Here is a 21,705-nt window from a genome sequence, read left to right as displayed (position 1 = left end):
ATGTTTTGGTAAAATAAAATATTATTTTGACCCATCACCTCGACCAATTTGATTATTCTGCAAAGCTATGGAGGAAAAAGGCATGGTGGTATCTTGAGCTTTTGGAGCCAATAGTGACCATATTTGGACAAACTGAGGAGAAGCAAGGGCTGGATCTGATGTAGAAACTGAAGACACTGTGCCCACCCACATATTTTGGCAAAGTAACTGTACCCCAGGCGTGTCAATCAAATCAAAACACCCCTTCACATATCTCTCCTTGAGGCCCAATATCAAATTATTTATGGAATTCTCAGTCAGACCAATAGAACACTGATCCAGAGTGAATTTAGCTAATGACACCATAATAATTTGTGGAAAACTGGTATTGACTTTTTATTGCATGAGAGAAGTTGAAACATTTTAAATGGGAGTCAAGCGAGCCACAGGAGTTTTGGAGCCAGACCCTAGTGGCGCCACCGTAGTATTGCACTTTAAGGCACTTCTACAGCAGCTTCAGTTTTGAGACTCAGAGACTACTTCCATTTTTCTGAGTTAACAGGGCCTTGTAAGGTTGCAATTTTGCAAAACTAACCCTTGACCAGCATCCCCAAAAAGACCCCAGTCCACCCAGAAGCTTAGAACTACACGTCAGGGTCTTACCAGGTTGTTTTCTTTTGTTGATGAGAGAAGATGACATTATTTGAACTGTATCTTTCAATGCTAATACAAAAATTAAAACCTGTAGGCATTTATGCAGATACTCCTTTGCATCAAACATGCAGTGAATGTGACTCTAAGCCTCAAATCAGTGCTCCGATACATTTTTGGCCTTGTGACCCCTTAAAACAGTGCACATATTATTCTGAATGCAAACCAATGATTCATCATCACAATCAATTTGAATATCAGAAATAATTGTGTCATGTTTCACATCTCTGCCAGCCTGAAAATGTACCCTTTGACATAGAATGACTATGTAGAAGGATACACAATGTATGTTTGAGCAGTTTCAGTGAATTATGGAAACCGATAATTATTTAATGACACAAGGTTCAGATTAGGTCTCAGCCTACAGCAGAAGATTAGATGTGACTGCTGTTCTGACTGCTGTGGATAATGAGCTCTCCAGTATTCACACAGGCTGCAGCATACAGCTGAATCATTGTCTAAAAGTATGGGACTTAAAGCCAGATGATAACATTAATATATTATCAGGAAGTCAAGTAATTTTTTTTTGTGCCCTTCCCACTTCCTTATTGAGTTTCCATGCTTGTCCAAGTGGAGCAGTGAGCGGCATCATGGAGCCTTTCTTGATCGGGGAGTTAGCTTTCTAATGACCGTGAGCTGGGAGAGGTGGAGAAAGACCTGGACAACGGTTAGTATTACATTTGAATTGGATCCAATAAACACAGAGCTGATCGAAATCCACCAAGCTTCTGCTGAAACAGATTGCAGCTTTATTGGGTGTTTTTGAGTGAGAATTTAGTGCCAGCCAATTGTTTGGACAAACCAACTACAGCCTGACCACTATTCTGACTGGCCAATATTTTGATATATTTTATTGGCCAAAATGGGGTTTTCACAGATACGTTGATATTGGCATTTACATTGTCCGATATGAAAATGTATATTTTTTACAGGATATAGTGCAGACAAAGTTGCATGGGGTAAATAGATATTCTTCCCCCTTTTTTTTTTTTTTTTTTTTAATAATATATCATTTATAATTTGTTTTTAATTCCCAGTGAAATTTACTGTTTTAGTGCACGGATGTCAGTGCCTCCAGTAGCCTACATATCATTGTCAGAAGTGCCAAACGTGTTTGATGAGATAATTTAAAAAAAAATGTATGTAAGAATTTTGAGAGCTATCAATATACACCCCTGAAATATTTTACCAGTTGGGCTCTAAAACCTTTTTCAAAGGTTTCTCTGTATTAGTACTATTTGTATAACTAAAATGAAGACTATACAACTATGAAATAACAAATTTGGAATTACATAGTGAGGAAAAATGGGTAAACAAAGCAAAATCTGTTTGATATTTTAGATTTCTCAAAGTAGCTACTGTTTGCTACCGTGGCAGCTTTGCACACTGTTGGCAATATCTGAACAAGCCTAATGATGTTGTCACCTGGAATGTTTTTTAGCTGACAGCTAAGCTTTGTCAAACATAAACTGGTGGAATTTCTTGCCTTCCTGAAGTGTTTGATACCATCAGTTGTGTTGTAGAGAGGTAGAATCGGCATACGTACAATAATAATTCATACTATGGCAAGAACCACTCGAGTAAAAGGAAATGACAGTCCATCATTACTAAAAGCCATGAAGCTCAGTCCGTCTGGAAAATTTCAAGAACTTTGATGGTTTTTGAGACTGCACTTGAGGAAAGTTTCAAACACCTTGATGAAACTGGCTCTCATGACCGCCACAGGTAAGGAACGTTAGTGTTCCCTCCCCTGCAGATATGAAGATCATGAGAGTTATGGGCCTTAGAAATCACCAATTAACGGCACCTCAGATAAGAGCCCACTTGCCCTCTCAGATAAGAGGGGGGGGGGGAATCCTCAAAATGCTTTGCAATTTTACAGGGAGAAACATTGGGCCTCATTCACCAATATCTTCTTAAGATTTTTCTTAAATTTGTTCTTAAGAAATGTCCTAAGAAAAAGTCTACGACAGATTTACATATTCTTAAACCCCGGATTTGTTCGCAACTCTGTTCTCAGACTGATGAATCTCACGGTCCTAGGTAAACGCCCTGCCAATGCCCATAAAAGGACATGAGACTGCAGTGCAATGTGCACAGTGTCACAGACAATGAGGGAGAGGAGAGAAGTTGAGAGAAACGTAAATACTTCTGAAAGACGGTGGAGCAGCGGACCGAAGAAAAACCTCAATTTTGAAGAGGAGGTGCCACTGCAGGAAATTAACAGAAAAAGCGCTCCCATATTTAATAGCGTAACATGGATGTAAAATCATTTAAAAAAAAAAAGATACATGTGATGGGATTGCTCACTCAGTGAAAGCTGTATCAGGAGAACGGCGCAAAACCGATTCATGTCAAAAAATAACCAGGAGCTCGCAGACTGTACCCTCCTGCAGCAGCACCTCAAGACCTGCACCCAGATCCTGAGATGTCGGGTTCACATCCAAGAGGGAACAGCCCAAACACTGACAGACAACCTCAACACTGATTACAATCCCAGAAACACTTCAATAATTTAATTAAAAACAATCTTAAATAGTAAAGATACACATAAATGTCTTAATTTTTTTTGTGATGAGTTGATCGTGTAGATAAAAGACTATAATATGATGCAGGTGAAAAATTTAAGAAAACGCAAAAAACTATTATTTGGCACAAACATGTCAGCATTCAAATGTGCGTAAGTGTAAAAGAATCCCTAATAAGAAAACATTGGTCTTTGAACATTTTTGGAATTAGCACAGTTTCAAGGTGGACACACAAAAGTAGTGTTACCAATTCAGTATCTGACCAAATATGAAATGTGGTCACCATCTCTAATTCTACTCCATAGTTATGGCATTGAATAACAGCCAAAAATAGTTTTTGCAGAACATTATGATGTCACAGTGAAGCTGACTTTTGACCTTTTGGAAAATAAATGTTAATATTATTCTGTTCAACATTTATATGAAATGTATTATTCTTGAGTTATGGCTGAAAACACGATTTGCGAAGACGCAGTGACTTTGACCTTTGACAACCAAAATCCAATCAGGTCTTCCTGAGATATCGGGTTCACAAGAATGAGATGGATGGATGGACAGACGGATAGATGGAAGGACAACCCAAAACCAAAATGTTACTAACCACTGCTATCTCCAGCGCTGAGGCATGGAAATAATACTGTGCTCCTCAAATGGTGAATGCCAGCCGTGGGAAAAAAAAAATAGCCTTTTGTTTATACTGCGTAGTGTCCACAATGGAGATCACTACTGTTTAGTTTGTCTTCAGACTACAAAAGAGCTTAGGCAACAGGAAGCTTCAGCATGGTGTTGTGAAAATAGTGACAGCTCTATGGATAGCTCTATAGAATGACAAGCACAGGCTGATACATAATGCAAAGAACTACTCAACAGGCAATCTAATTCAAGACAATGTTTCTCTGCACACCACCCATTTTTACAGCATCGGAGCGCACCTTCAATCCCCCGGAACCATTCAAACCTCATGCTAATTTTAGTGTATGGTAAGCACTTCTTTTTTTTTAATGCAAATCTAAACACAATTTTTAAAGGTGTCACCCGCGACATGTGTGCAGTCTGCTTAAGTCTGGAGAGTAAGATAATAGAGGGAACATTTCCAGTAAAAACGCAAAGGGAATGAAACGTGTGTAGTCGATTCAACCACTGATGCTCTCAGTAGAGTTGGCAGAAAATGAATGACAATATAATGCATTTTGCAATTTTAAACCGATTTCTTAAAGACTTATATTTCAATTTGTAATCATGACTTAAAACTACTCTGTGTAGAGAGAGCACAGTTTTTTGCTGAGAAATGCCATTGAGCCAATAACCAACATCCCTCCAAATAAGGATTTAGAAAACAATCCAACAACATGCTTGCTCATCTTTTCCCTTCTAATTATTTCTGGCATCAGTTAGTTGTTTCCTGATCATCCTTTAGTAATTATTCAGGTTGCTCAAGGACATTACGAGTCTTATCTTTTAAATATTTTGGTTACAAACAGCCCAGTTTGTTCACTGTAACCTCATAAATTATTGGACAAAATTAAATAACAATGTGCTCATTTCCAACAGGCCAACCATTTGTAGCAAAAGATAATGCTGAATGCATCATAACAGCCAGCGTGGCTGCATTCAAAGGCCAGTTTTGACTGCAATTTCAAAGGGCTTTCCAATAGCAATGCACTTAACAAACATTGTTGTGTTTCTGCTCTCAGCTGCAATATTATAGACTGTGTGAAGTAAAGTTCTACAAAGTGCACAAGACGTACAACTGCTACAACTGCTTTTTACGCTACTTCATATCATAAATTGAATCCTAGAGAACGACCCAAATCACGTGCTCATTTTATATTTTAACTACATATTTTGATAAAACTTAAGACTGATATGTAAGTGAAAAGGGCATTTTAGTAGTGTACAAACGGGTTGGACCCGTATGAGTTTTTAACCGAGGTCTAACAGAAACCTTGAGGTACACTGACGAGTCTACCTTAAATAATTTACAAAGACCACAGCAGAAAAGGAGATTTAATACTGTATTACTGGGTAATATTATAGACTGTGTGAAGTAAAGTTCTAGAAAAGTGCACAAGTCGTACAACTGCTACAACTGCTTTTTCCGTTACTTCATATCATAAATTGAATCCCAGTGATCGACCCAAATCAAGTCTACTTGTATTCATTTATATGCATTTTATCTGTTTCTTATGCATTTCATCGGTTTTATCTAATTTCTTTTTTATATTTTTAAATGTTCCTTTATATCTGTTTTTATGTGGAAAACTGCATGTAATTGTCTTACTGTGAAACACTTTGAGCTGCATTTCTTGTATGAAAGGTGTTATACAAATAAAGTTTATTATTATTATTATTATTATTTATCAGATCTATTCATTAAAACATATAATTAATTATACACCAGAAGTAATATTAACTCGTTATATCTCGAATCAGGTTTGCTCACAAAATATACAGTTACAAATAGCTCATGTTTGAATCATCTACCTAAAATAATCAAACAATGAGGCATGATTTGCAGTTGAACCTTCAAACAAAGAAAACCCTTCCCAAAGCAGTGTAATTGTGTAATATTCCTGGTGAAAATATACAATGGAAACAGATCAAGAGTTTTTAATAGTGGCAGTAAAATACATCTCAGAGTTGCATGTGGCCATTTTATTTCTTTAAAACCAGGGTTTGAATGTACAAGAGGAGCACATCCTGATTAACCCTCATGTTGTCCTTGGATCAAAATGACCCGCAGCTGTGTTCAACCAAGTTCTATTTTATTTTCATACTTTTTGGGATCATTGGTGACAAGGAGGCTGTGAGGGTTTCTTTAAAGAATGATGACCAATGATCCCAAAAAATATGAAAATATAGAAATAAAATAGAACTTGGTTGAACACAGCTGCGGGTCATTTTGACCCGAGGACAACACGAGGGTTAATGCAAGTTGAAAAATCTCAATATTATTGAAAAAAAAAAAAAAAAAAAAAAAACTATAACGGAGCCATACTATATCCTTAAAACAAAACAATGGAGATTTACAGATACATATTTATATGATGTGTGTTTATGCAATAGGAAGAGGTTATATAAAACTGTTAAAATGTTGGTGAATTTTTACTTTTAAAAGCTAGAGACAAAAATACATTTTTAATACATCTTTTAAGATCGTCCCCAAATATGGATAATCACTTCCCGTCAGTTAATTTGTGCTATGAGCTAGGCATTAATATCAGATCAAAAGGTATAAATAGCATCTCTCTGCAACATCTTTCACGCTTTATCCTAATTGTACACTTTTGAGCGTCTCCGGAGTGCACTGGGACAACTCTCTTTCACTTTTGTTTGTGAAGTGATGAAATGAAATGCTCACAGTCCTCTTGGAATGCATTTACATTGTTTTAGTGCTTGAAGATCCAATCATCTTTAAGCATATTCCATGTGAGAAAGAGATACAATATAAACAAATGGAATGGTCAAAGTTGCCAAATGGACACGATTAACGAAGTCAACTCTATGCCTTGTTTTGATCCAGTACTGTTTGCCCTGTTAAAGTTACTCCATTACGGGTTAATAATTCAATTCAATTCAATTCAACTTTATTTATATAGTGCCAAAGTCACAACATAGGTTATTTCATGGCACTTAACACATTAACGTCCTGACAGCAAGACGTTACAATATTATAGAGAAACCCAACAATTTATACAAATACAAACTCAACACTTCCTGTATCTGAACAGAAGTAGGTCAACATTAATATCCTAAAACTCTGTGTTTCTCTCAAACTCAGGTACCTTTACCAGGCCTCCCAGTAGGCCACATACACATGCGACAGGCTGTTTCTACTCTCCCTGCTACAGCTTCATTCATCTACATGCGTCTCTGTGGGAGAAACATGTCACTGCCACAGGGAATACCCCCAGCGCTATAGAAATTGGCTGTTGCCTACATTATGAAATTCAAAGATTTTTCAATCTAAAATTAAATGAAAAATATGTACAAATGCAGAAAAAGTTTTTGATTTTTGAACCTAATTTTTCTCGGTGGCAGTCCAAAGATTCTTCTTCTCAGTTAAACGTACAGTTGACTTCTGTATTTCTATTGGTAGTTTTACTTTTAACATTTATTTTTAACAAGACCTGCAGGATTTATTTTTTTTATATTCAGCATTATTTACACATTTTGCTCACATATTTGTCTTCATAAGAGTTTTGCATTAGATCAAATCTCATTAAAACTTGTCTTAAGACAAAAGGCTCTGTGAAAGTTTGTTCACTAACGCAATATGGAATAACAGCAACTAATTTGGCACTAATAAGCATTTGAGAGAAAAAACTCAATCTGAAATCTGTGTTTTTCTGGCCGTGGGTTGCTACCCGTTGTTAGATGAAGTGACATAAGATCATCTCTCCATTTCTATGATCATTATGTCCAAGATTTACTGCACATAGACAGATGAACAATCATAGCATCCATTTGCAAAGGTTAATTAAGAGGAAAAAAAAGTTCTCTGGTGTTGGACTGATTATGTCAGTCTTCACAGAGAACCCAAAACTGATTGCCTCTTTAATTGCAAACAGAAAGAAATGATCTAACCCCCATAACAGTTTAAATTAAATTATATAATTAGGGTGTGATGTGCAAGCTTCCACATTCATCAGCTGTGAACACGATACAAACAAAAATCATAGGACTGAAGCGAATTCAATTTGGAAAAGACATTATCAAACAAACAGTAGTGAATTTACAGGCTGATACAACTGTTAAAAAAGGGGAACCAAAAGTCCTGAGCCAGATCTTAGAACAACTGAGACAATTACTACATCAATTATCGACAAAAAAGATTCTTAAAATGATGTTTCCTAGGCAACGTTTGAAAAGCAACAAAAGCGACAAAAGCAGTTGCCTTTTAATATCATACAATGTCATCTTGTTGGAGCGTTACCCATGTTTGAGTTGTTTATTGCATATTGCTCAATTTTATATTTTCCACTTGTATGCTGTTTTAGGCATTTTATGTTTCTTATGCTTTTATCGGTTTCTTATGCATTTCATCTGTTTTATCTAATGTATTTTCTATATTTTTAATTGGTCCTTTATATCTGTTTTTATGTGAAACAGTACGTCATTATTTTGCTGAGAAGCACTTTGAGGTACATTTCTTGTATGAAAGGTGCGATACAAATCAAGTTTATTATTATTATTATTGATTTTCTACTTTATTAGATTTCCTCTTTGCGCAACTATTTTGATCACATTTCTAGGTGTCATATTTTGACAATGCTGCTTGATCAATATTAGAACAATTTCAGTTTCTTTAATGCTTTGTTTTAAAAGGAAATGTCTTGTTTATATTTTGTTGATTTCTTGGCTTCAACAGATATACTGTTTTGTAAAGTTATTTAATTAAAATTACCCACAGCTACAATTGGATTGTTCTGTGGTCAGTGTCTTCATTTATAAATATGATCTTTCTTAAATGTTGTGGACATATTTTAAAGTTGGATGTGACTGGTTTCTGTCTCATCTCTCCAACCTCTGTTTTGAACTTGTTTTTTTATTGTCCCCCAAAAAAAGTTCTTCCTACTGTCTATTTTCCTTTATTCTCATTTTATTTCTATGGATTTTTACTTCATGAATTATTTTTTATTTTTTATTTTAAGGAGTCTTCAAAGTGTTAATTTTGGACTCTGTTTTTTTTTTTTTTCTCGCCTTTTTGATTGGTTGGTGTAGGCTGTGCCGATAAAAGTGTATTTTCCACACTATTTTTTCAAAGGCCAGGGTATTGATTACATTTTTGTGTGTCATTGTCAACATATTACAAAAAAATAGAATGCTTTACAGGGAGGTTGTGTTATCTGGGTAAACTCCACTTCTTTGCCTCCCTACAGAATTGGGTGTACTGGGTCTTTGAAACTAATCCACTGAGGGCTGGCAGGTTTTAATGTCACCCAACAATGGCACAATCAAACAGCTATTCACATGGTATCAGCACCGATCTTCTAAGCGCTGGAAGGGAGATATTTTTGGTCAGACTATGCTGTCCTTCCCATAAGCTGGCCATGAAGGAGAAGATTAACGGCCTGAAAACAGTTTGGATTTGGCCATCCTGAACTGTTTTCCAGCGCAGACTCTGACCTGTTTGGAAATGTTTTGTCACTATTAGAGCTACAATAGAACAGAATAGAATAGATAAGATGCAATCTTTTCAAGGAGAAGAAATTTCAGGACATCCATGTGAGAGTTCATTGTGCGTGAAATATGATAGTCAGCAGGTTTTATTGTTCACTGTGGTTAGGTTAGCAGGAATAGAACAATTGTCCTGAAAATCTACTCAGTGGGTTAGAATAATTTGTATAGTTTGGCAAAATAATGAACATAATACTTTTATTTGTACAGTTTGATTAGCATTTTTTTTTAATCTTCAGGGAATGCATGGTATTACAGACAACAAGGATGAATGCACTGTTTTATATCTGCAGGAGAATGAATACAATCAGAAGAAAGTCCTGACCTATGGTTCCTGGCATAATCCCTGTATGCTCTGGAACACACAACACTATGAAATGACTGCTTCTAAATTTACTTCTTTTTTGTTTTGCCCATCACTACAGCTATTCTGTCAAGACTATTAGGCATGCTGTAAATTTATTGTGCACGGTTAGTGAACAGCATAGCACTCTAAGGTGGCTATTTTAAAGCTTATAGCACAGTCTGTCGTGCAAACACTAAGAGATTCAACATGACACGCAAACACTACGCACCAGTATACTTGTATGTGAGGAGGCTTATTGACGCAGAAGTAAATCATATTTTCTTATTACTTTGCTTTCTAATTATAATGCATCTGAACAGTAAAATTGGGCTCATGTTTTTTTGTTTCCACTCAGACATGTAGTGACAGCAGTCCTCGCTGGAAGGACTGAATTCCCTACTGAAGTGACAAATGAGTATACAAGCGTTAGCGCGTATGATGTAACACCTGCGTAGCATCCAGGCAGCAATGCCTGGCATGAAACAACAAAGGAAAGACCTCACTCCCACAGCAAATCCTATATGAGAGGACAAAACATTTTGCTTGTATGCGCCTTACACAAAGACACAAACAAGTGATTTGTGATCTGAGGTTCCCATTTGCTGGGAAATATCATTTACCGTTATACTATATTTATATCGTTTATATAAACACATATTTGATACAGCTAAGGTTTAATTAGGTTTAGGCACAAAACAAATCGTGTTTACAATTAGAGTTCAGAAAAAATGACTTTGTTAAGCAATAGTTTGACACCTCGAGGAAGAGATGAGAAGATTAAACCTACTCTCTTGTCTGTGGGTGTAGTGGTGATTTGTCCCCAAACTAGGTTATAAAAACATAAAACAAACTCAAATTAAAATAAAGAACTATGGTGTCAGCTTTTTCTCTTGCCCTGGTAAAAACCCGTCCTGGTACCTGGCTCTCCTATACCTGCCTGGCCATATACTGTATGTACATAACCCGATGTGCCTAAGCTGACCAGAACCACCAAATAAAGACATTAACAATGTATTTTTAATAACTGAACTAATGACACTGATATTGTTGTCAAGCAAATTCAGCAATATTCTGTAAACAAAACAGCAACAAAATAACGGTTTAATTATCAACCGTACAGAATTACAATCTGTAAACCAAGAGTGAGCAGTTGTTAGCTTTAGTTTCTAGACAGTAGACTGTTTTGGACAGAGAAGGTTAGTTGTTTTCCAGTGCTTCCAAGCTACTTATAGGGGTTAATGTGCTGGGCTAAGTCTTCACGGAAAAAAAACGTACAACATTGTATGTGTAAAATATTGATATGTAATTACAATACATACATTTTGGTATAAAACAAATAAGATATAACTTGACATTTTTGAGAGATTGGTGGAAAGTAAGTAGAAGCTTACCATTTAATTGTGGGATCAATTTTGGAGCGTCGTAACTCAAGTTTGATAAGGCGGAGCCCCTTAATGACCTTACTACCATTTCTATGGAGTTTCTGTGTGGCGAAGTCTGAAACAGAAGTATGTGTCCTGCGTCATAGCAGTTTGTGGTGCTATCTGATAATCAGATTATTAGGCAAAGTTTTAATTGGCTGCAATGCACTAACAGTCACACACATGCTCTGTTTTCACAGAGATGGCCTCCACCGCAGCGGGATCCTGAGATTTAATAAACATCGACATGACGGTGATGAAATCTTTTTTTTTTTTTAATAAGTTTACATCTTTAGCGTTATGATTAATATGAAGCCTCGGCTCTGTTAAAAGAGGTACTGCATATGTGCCCTTTGGGATGTAGGCAGTAAACACCTCCAGCTCAGCATCTCTTCTCTTCACCCGGCCTGCCAGAACCAGGAACATCTCATCAGTGTTCTATTCTCGCCACTCAATTAGCATCGCTAAAAACAAAACAAAAAACCTACAAGCTGTTGGAAGACTGAACGAATGATGTGGGATGTGCAGTCTGGGTTGTTCTGCACACTCAAAGTGACAGTCACATAAATCATTCATTTCTTTGGGTTGTATGAGTGTAAGGCGGCGTCACAAAATTAGCTTTGAAACGGCGACTCAGAGCACACATGCACATGGTGAACAGCTCTTGAGCCTTCACACAACAGCAAGGTGATCTTGACTGATTTTACTCCAACATCCCATGAATAAAACATGTATGATTTGCATATCAAAAGGCAAGAGTTGACAAAGCAAAACAAAGCAAAACAAAGATGCTGGGGCAGTGGAGAGACGAGAGGAAAGCTAGTTGTCTTGAATCTGCTCTGAATCTCTAATACAGCCAATTAACAAGGGCTTGGCTTGAATGCCATCTGGGGATTCCCCCCTCCCTCCTTCATCTTGACATAATTGCTCCTCCTGAGGAAGAGAAGGTGAGTGCACCTAGAGACGCCTGCTCCAAGTTAGCTAGACATGCGCTTCAATTTCATGAGCTTGAGCTGAGTTCTCACTAATACCGTCATCAAGCAGAGCAGACCTCAACCCTAATGAAATCTTTAGCAGGCCAGAGTTTAAACATTACAACTTAGTCAAGTAGTTTGAATGGTGGAGTTCTGCGGTCATGTCACAAAGTACAAATTTTCTAAAACGTGACCAGTTTTCATTGAGATGCCTAGGCCTCCTTAAGCAGTCCTGCGAATTAGATGATCAAACCCACCTCATAAAGTAATCTACTCCTAATCAGCACATAATGAAGTGGGGACAGCTGGACGGGTTTGGAGGTGTGCGTGTATACAGACCCAGGGGCAAAGGTCCACAGAGTCTGCCTAGCAGCATGGCTCAGCTGGCCTTGCACCAGCAGGCTCACCGCAGGCTGCTTACCCAGCGGAATGACAGAGGTCAATGTTCATCCTGTCACTGTAAAATGGCCTGAAGAAATCGGGGCAGTACTACTAGGGGAGACCTTGACATAGAAGGCCATCTGACATGTACGTCAACCTAAGAGATGCCCTTCATGGGCAATGACCGTGATTATGGAGACACATTAGGAGTGCATCATTTTGGGTGGCAGTTATTGCAACATCCAGTCGTGCTGCTGCTTTGACAGATGCCACGTCCCTTAGTCAGTCAACAACATTAAACTTCAGGATCGATTGAAGAGAATATGTTTACCAGTGAGCATCCTTAGCCAGAATAAATAGTTAGCATTAGAGGGAATGTTAGTTCCAATTGAATAAGTATGAAACACTCGTCTTTATTTTGAACTGTTAGATTATGATGGATAAATCCAAATATATGGAATTTAATTTAAATTCAACTGTAGTATTTTGCAGTTTGAAAAAAATGCATCCTACCTTCACACAGTAATTGGTTTTCATTTATTTTTCTCCATTTTTCTCCTTAATTTGTGGAGTTTTTGCTTTACTGAGATATGTCATCGATCACGGTGAACATCCTGTCAGCTACTGTTGGTGCACAGTTACATTATGACTCTTTAGGGGTGTAGTTGTACGCTCAGGATGATTGGGAAATTCTGTACAGCATTAAAGGATTTACTAAAATTTGACAAATAAAAACTGACATCATTGTTAATGATGGATCATCTGTCTTAAATAGGTTGAAATGTCTAAGATTTATAAATCAAAGAAAGGTAACTAGTGACAGGACAAATAGTATAAAAATGGTATAAAACCTAATAATAAAAACCTAATAATATTCCTTGTAAAATGTTCACCAGTATTCCAAAGAATATGGGATTTGTGGTGAATTTCATGTTGTCATTGGCGGCCAACAGTGGGCTAAGGGTTAATCAGCTTCATTTAGTCAGTTAGCCATAAAACACATGCAACAGACAGTGACATCACCCATTGGTTTGGCTGTCGCCATATTGCTATTTTGTAGGGATGAGACGAGTACTCGGCGGAAACGAGTATCCAGTACAGATAATGTACTTTTGACGAGTGCGAGTATCATCCGAGAAATGTGTCAATATCTGTGTTGATGAAAGCTTCTAACAGACACTAGCACACAGCTAGACACAGAGCCCCGACTACTCGCTGACCAACTGCAGCTCTGCTGAGATATGCGCTGTCAGTGTCCAGCAGCTACAGGAATGAAGAACAACTCGCAACTCTCCTGGTTAATTTCTGGCATCGGCTCGTTTCAATCAGGTTTATATAAAATATCTTCAACCGGATTACTCTGAAAACTTTGCTCTTACCGGACAACTTCCAAGTTACAGCTCATGACTCTGCCGGTTTATTTTCATTTTTTTTCCATCGGCTTGCAGCTCACTCCTTCCTCCCTAAGATATCTTCACTCAGCTGACCGCTTTGTGAGAATATAGTGTAAGGCTGAATGCATATTTTGATGTGGACTATGTCTGCATAATTCACCCAGCTTCCCGTCGTCAATTTATTTAATAAAACAATAAAACCAGGGTACCCATCTACACCCCCCCCCAAAACTTCCGGTTACTTCCATTACATTGCAGTTTAAGACATTTTCTCATTGGCAGCATTTTTAAGACCCATAGGCAGAGGCGGCTTTAGCTATGTTTCATCTGTTTCAAGTGAAACAGGCCCCAAGCCATGAGGGGGCCCTCAATTGCAGTGCAATAATTGATAACTAACCAACTTTTGACCACAACAGCAGTCGTTACTTAATTTACAGATGACATACTATTAACCACTTCACTCACCAGAGTCACATTTGGAGAGATGTGCCTCAGAAAGGTTGTTTTTGCAGTTTGTGGTTTATATTGTTTTGAATATTTTGACAACCTTCATACATTACATTGGGCATTAGAAACACCACAAAAACAAAACTGGGCATTACAAGCTTTGCAGATGTGGAATTTATGGGAAAGCCATTGTCTTGGATTGCATTTCATTGAAAGTTTGCACGAACAATTAAGTAGCCATTGAATGTATTTTGGTTTATATTTTGTATTACCACCGAATAATGTGGCAATGATGCAATACACTTACTTGAGCCAAGACGTTCTGTAGCAACACAACAAACAGATGTGTCCATCCTCAGTGTGGGCCAGAGTTGGTAGAAGGAATGCAGTTTCTAACTCTTTCATCAAGAAGGGATTACAATGTTAGATCACTGGCTGAGGAAGGAAGGCATAGTGCCACATGGCTAATTGGCTGAGGGGAGCTGATTCGCCACCCGCCAACTTATAAGAGGCAGCAGTCCTCCAGTCAAGTCCCCTAGATACTGCAAGTGAATGTCAAATAGCTCAAATGTAATTAAATATGTAATACCATCAGTTTTGTGGCATTACATTGATGTCAGAGTTTCCTACAGTCGGTCATTGTGCACATGTTCGTTGTACAAATTGTTTAACAAGAACAAGAACCTCCTGCCTGTATAGACCTTTCACACAGGTGCAACTTATAACTATTACAATGACTCGGTTCTATTTAAGTGTAAGAGAACACCATAAGTGTTGCAGCATGTACAGCGCAGTTAATATTAGTATTGATTATTACTCTTCTTTCTACAAGACATCAAGACAGTCCACCATGAAAAAGACCCACTCCTCTTTTTCCTTGCTGCAGTTTGAGCTTGCCATTAATTGAAGAAGCACTGATGAAATGTAAATTCTACACAGATGACATTACTTCTTAAGAAAATGTTCATAGCCAATACAAACCCAAATAATATCTCTGAAAACTGAGAGCAGGGACTCTTTAATATGCTAAAGAGTGCCATCTGTTGCCATCAATAACTTAATGTACTGAGCAGATAGCACCATCTGACTTCATTACCTTCAAAGTGTGTTTTGAAGTACAGGTAATGATCCCCCTCTTGCTCATAACCCTTTGCCAATACAAACAAGAAACGGCTGCCTGTTGCAGAACCTGTATTTTCACATGTTTGATATCACAACAGATAGTTATCATCTTCGTAGGAGCACAGCAGATGTGGGAATCGCAGTGCTGTGATACAATTCAGTTCTGGAGTTTATCTTATTGAATGTGCAGCTGCTTCATAATTTACTCTCAGGCCAAATGGAGCTGCATTCTCACTGCATGCTTGAGCAAAAATTGCCATAACACCTCCACGGGGATCTCTTTAATGAAATGTCATAATTAGGCCTACAAGTCATCTATCAGTCTGTCCTGATAATTTACCATATAAATTCTACCCATTAGCACCAATAGAAATCTGCTGGAGCAACTCATTACACAGAGTAATCAGTTTGGATAATGCATAATACATAAGTGTACTCCTGACCTGAGAGTCTTCAACCCTTATACAATTTCATTACAAGAGAAAAAAAGTCCAATATTAGTCTTTAAATTTTGGAAGTTCAGTTGCTTTCTGTTATGAGTGGAATGTGTGAACTGACTGTAAATGCGTATTATTATGACTGTTAATGTTACAAAGTTGCATGGGATTTCTGTTCTCAATAAGCAAGACTCCTTAGACAGCAGTCCACCGGTTATTATTGCCAAAGATTTATGTATATGAAAACTATTTACTACGTTAGAAGAGTTTGGGCTATGGCTAGAAGGCCTGCAATCTAAATATATCCCTGCAATTAATGAGGTTGCATGTAAGACCCCACCAAGCAAATTGCCATAACATAGGGTACATGCCATCTTTTTTGTACTGAATTTCATATTCGTAAAGTAAAACTTCAATTATGCATGATGCAGTGTGCTGTGTTTTGCAGATGTATTATTTGTGTGGTTCTATTGCAGTGTGTTGCATGTTCCTTATGTGTTCCTTAGAGTCAATACCCTTTATTTAAACAGAATTAAATCCATAAATCTAGACAGATTGGATTCACTAACTACTTCTCATGTTTGACGAGTCGGTAACAGCTGTAATGCCGTTTAGAAATGTGAGTGTACAAGCAGGATCCTTGTTCATTTAGCATTAGCATGATACAAAATAGTGTTTTAACCTTGTGTTTTAAACGTCAGCATTGTCAGCCCTTTGCCATGACTTCAGCAACTTGTCCTATTTTCCTATTTGTGATGACAGTAGGTTTGCAGTGGTCAAGAACATACTGTGGTCTGCTCAGGGCAGGCTACGACTCACTCAGTGAATCCAGTCTTGGGGTGACACATGGCTAAATGGCTACACAGTTCCCCCAGCTATGTGTCTGTCTTAGCTTTATCACTCTCCCAGCCTGTGACTGGAGTTACTCAGCTGCACGCTGAGCATTTGAGACGACGGCTTGCATTGGCTGCATTTCTGACAGGGTCTCACAAAATGTTGTAAAATGTTGAAACATGTTGACAAGGACACAAGTAATGTGACGAATCAAGGTAACTGGACATACAACTGGCATGTCTCCCGTGTCTAAAATGTTGGTATTGGCTGCATAAACTTAGTGAGCCTATATTTGCCCTTTGCAGACATGTCTCTATCAATTTGCATTTAACTGATACATAACGACAAACTCCATTGCAGAAATGCCAAGTCACAGTTACAGAGTGTCCACCAGACACCGCTCTCAATATAATTCTCAATTTAATTTAATTTAAAGTTAATCTCAAACAGTATTTACCTTGGTCACATTTATACAAATCTAACTGATTTCAATTAAGATGGGTTGTAAATTTGATATCAGCATCAGTATCAGGCTCAAACATCCTGTATCCTCACACTATATTTATTTGAAATAAGAGCTGGGTCTAATTTAAGGACGAGACATTGTGAAATAAATATTTACTTGAAGGCAAATAAAGAGTGTGTTCTAACATACCACACTGTTTTGTTTTATACCATTTGTAAATAAAAAATAGTCATTATATTTATAAAATTAAATCAAACTATGCCAATTGTTTGGAACTATAACAACTTCACTGCAATCATGTTTATGATAATGGCAGATCTACTAAAGACAATGAAAATGACATCAATGTTGATCATAATCCTGATGATCACAATGATGATAACAGTGCTGCTGATTATGTTTTCTTCTCTTATAACATAGTTTCAGTAAGCAGTTTTAAAGTCAAATTGTTGCCAAAAGCAGTAACCACACTGGTTCCTCTCACTGATTAATGGTGAATGTAATTCAGCACTAAATTATAGATCTGTCTGTTTTGTATGTGGGAAGATGACAGTGATTAAATTGTCACTCTTAAACACACTGTTACAAACTATGCTTATTTCTAATGAATACAAGTGAGTACAATTAAATATGTTGTTAACTTGCCATAGATCCCCTGATCCTGATCAAGGGTCCATCTTGGTGGCAAGTTGTTTTTAATTGCCTACTGTAACCATTTATTTACCATCAATCAGTGTTTCTGAATGTGTTACTATGGTCTATTTTACACCTTGTCACAAAAACATTCTAAAATAAACAGTCAAAGCAGAAACATTTAGCTAAACTGACAGGCAAGGGTTGCAAATACGAGGATATCAGCCCCCTATTCATCTCTCTAGCTAGTATTCACAGTATAATTAATTCCAAGTTGCAGTTTGAGAAGAAAACTTAAAAAAAAAAAAAAATATCTTGTCCAATTGCAGGTGACAGTATAGGAATTTTTAGAATAAGTCTCAGCATAAATACATTTTAAAAAAAAGGTTTGAGTAGCACCTAACTTAGTCCACTTTGAGAAATAAGCTTTTCATCAACACCCTCACATTTTCTAACTCTCAACAACCTACTTTCAATAGCAAAGCAAAAGATAGCACATCTTCTGAGGAAGCACATCAAACACCCTGTACCAACGTTTCTTTTTTTTTTCTTTCTGAGCCTTTATGTGGAGTTCATAAAGATAGTGTCCTCTGTGATTGTTTGAGATAATACACAAGGCTCTGCAAGTGGAACAGATACATCTGAGACACATGAACCTTGAAGGAAATGTACTTTCTCCATGCTGCACGCAGACAAGCTCAGCTACACGTCTGGGTAAGACTGTGGGGACGCAAAAGACTTCATAAGTGGGTTCAAGGTGATGAGAGTGGAGAATGTCTGCATAGCTTTCATGCTTCCTTGTGACTATTAGAATAGATAGTTCTGTCACAGCACATAAGTAGTTCACTGAGCTGGATAAAATAATTTTCTATCGTTGGGACACTGATGTATTGCATGGGTTTTAACAGCGAGAGTCCATTTCACATGCACTGCTCGAGTAAAAGCTCTGAAGGAAACTTAAAAGGATGATCATGGAATTTAAAACAAACAACTATTGTGGCATTCTCTTAATTTGGAAAGAATATTATTATCATTATTATTTGTAGTAGTGGTAGTATTTCTCCCACCTACTGCAGTCCATGTGAAAGACTAAATGGACTTTGTCTTATCATATTTTTCCTACAATATACAATAGAAATATTTCTATTGTTGATCCCATCCATCCATCCATTATCTATACCCGCTTCAGGAAAACAGGGTCACGAGGGGGGCTGGAGCCTATCCCAGCTCGCTTTGGGCGAAGGCAGGGTACACCCTGGACAGGTCGCCAGCCTATCACAGGGCCAACACATAGATACAGACAGAAACAAAGACCATTCACGCTCTCATTCACACAATTTTGTAGAATCACCAATGAACCTGACACGAATTTCTTTGGATGGTGGGAGGAAGCCGGAGGACCGGGGGAGAACCCACGCAGGCACAGGGAGAACATGCAAACTCCCCACAGAAAGGCCCGGGGACAGGGTGGAACCCGGAACCTTTTCACTGTGGGGCGACACTGCACCACTATGCCACCCATTGTTGATTCCCTTATAATTATTAGTATTGTTTTAATTGTGCACCTTTTGCCAACACAACTTCTTTTTTTCTTCTTTTTTTTAAAATTTTGCCTGACCTACTTTGGTTTAGCATAAGTTATTTAAAATGCCTCTGATTATATCTATACAACTTTTTAATCAGGCACTCTTCTTAAACTTCCTCTTCTTTTTAGACTCATACATTCACACACACACAAAAAAAATGTAATCAGCAATTAGATTTCCATTTGTTTTGTTGATTTATATGTTTAGCTATGTTTTTTTCTGTAAACTGTAACATGTTGTTTCTCAGAGCAAGACGGTGGCATATGGTATAAAATGCATGTCATAAATTGTTATTAAAAAGGTCTATATACAATAGAATTATTTAAATTCCTATTGATTGGAGTCGTTTAGAATTATCTTGTAAAGAGCCACCAGAGAGTGTAGCAGCTGGTGGGTTACAGACACTCACAAATCAAAAACTATGGGTGTTTTCACACTTATTCCCTTTCAGCCCTGGAAATAAACTCAGAGTCAAACATTTGTGTGCATATGTCAACACCCCAACTGAGCTCACACCCCTCTTTCCAGTCTGGGTGTGGTTCACTTAATCTGTGCATTGTGAACACAAAGTTGTCCAGGCTCGCTTTACCTTTTGTTTTCACACACTTCAATAACATTCTTGGAAAATTAAATAAATGTGCTACTCAAATTTTTGTTAAGAATTAGGGCATCATTTTTTTTTTTGTATGTTCCGACAATGTTATGGAAAAAAAACATTTAAGAAATGTTTATAACAAATATTTGTAGAATGTTCTTAGAGATCATTAATACATTTTAAGAGTAACACTCTGGGAACAACAACAACACCAACAAAAATTCTGGCTGATAACATACCTCAGCCATAATATTATCAGAATGGATTTGGAACAAAACGAGATGGCTGATTTGGCGTGTACTGTGAACCGAAAGAGGACTGAGGCTCCATCGGAGCTGAAGTGGACCAGCAAGAGAAGTGAGTCCTCTTATTAAATTAATTCACAATGTGAACGCCAAAAGAACTGAGTAACTTCTCTGTTGGTCCAATTAAAGCGGACTGAGTATGATTCGTTTAAAGATGAACATATGTGAAAACAACCTAAAACAGTATTGGTTATGAGGAGCTTTGTGTAACTGTGAGGATAACCATGTGTGGGTTGTCTGAATGTCTTGGTAGAAAATAGATGTACGAGGCCTTAAAAGAACACAGTATATCATTCAATCTGGTGTTCTCGAGCACAGACAAAAATTGATCAAATGATATTTTCTGGAAGATGTCTGCCTACCCAGTTGTGCTTAGGGCGCTCAAACTGAAAATGATCCTCGACAATGATCAGCAGGACTTATCAGAAGTAATATCCTGTTTATAGGGGAAAATCCACAGACATGACTGTCAATAGTTTAGAATGAGGTCTGTGGATTAAACTTTTTGATTTAAATAGATGTACTTTTTCAATGTTTTAAACATCAGAAATGAATTCTATTCACTTCCATTAAAAGTGGCAGCTTAAATTTAAGAACACCTGGGGAGTGACTGGTCCGACGTGCCTCGTCTCTCCCAGTGGCATGTCCCAGTTGTATTGCTTCTGTAGCCGTCTTTTTAAAACAGATTTGAAAACTTTCACTGCTCTGCTGACACCTTTAAAAACAATTAACCATTATTATAATTGTTTTAAATTTCTTCCCTGCTTACATATTTAAAAAAAAATTGTAATAAACTGTAGCTTGATGTTTTTCATTGAAAACTAAACAAGCTACTTGCAAGCGTCTATTAGCGTGTTAATTAGTTTATGCTAACTGAGGCAAAATGCTCATGTTCTTCATAGAATATTAAAAATAGTTATTTGCCAATAGTGTAATATATATGCATATTATTCATATTTGTATTTATGATAAATAGTACATGCTTTATTGGAGTGTATATATCTCTGATTTCTGTACTTTATTGTATTTGCCTATATTTTATTTACATGGTTATTATGTGTGTGTGCGAGTTTCTTTCAGATCTTAGCCTGTTCCTTGTGTTTCTGTGCAGTGAATTTCTCCCAGGGGATAAATAAAGTCTTATCTTAGCTTTCTCTCTGACATCTTTCTTGTTTCTTCAGGTAACTGGACTTGCAAAATCCTGTTCAGAGTTTATTTAGTTGTTACCTCAACGACAGTGCTCTTCTTAGGCTTTATAAAACAAAGCCTGCAAAGAAGTGAATATCACAGATGGGCGATGTATATCAGCGGATACTCTTACTTCAGCGGAAGTAAGAAGATTGAACTGATTCAATCTGCGAACACA

General features: G+C 37.3%; 1 protein-coding gene across 3 annotated transcripts in view; it reads right to left on the bottom strand.

The window, feature by feature from the left end:
• Window positions 1-21,705, bottom strand: part of cntn4 (contactin 4) — a 151,727-nt gene that overhangs the window by 102,188 nt on the left and 27,834 nt on the right. The gene's annotated exons all lie outside the window — the stretch shown is intronic.

This window comes from Embiotoca jacksoni, unplaced genomic scaffold (assembly GCF_022577435.1).
Source record: "Embiotoca jacksoni isolate LCO1_2020_lvr unplaced genomic scaffold, fEmbJac1.0.p SCAF_1, whole genome shotgun sequence".
Classification (NCBI taxonomy): Eukaryota; Metazoa; Chordata; class Actinopteri; family Embiotocidae; genus Embiotoca; species Embiotoca jacksoni.
This window is presented reverse-complemented; position numbering and strand designations above follow the sequence as displayed.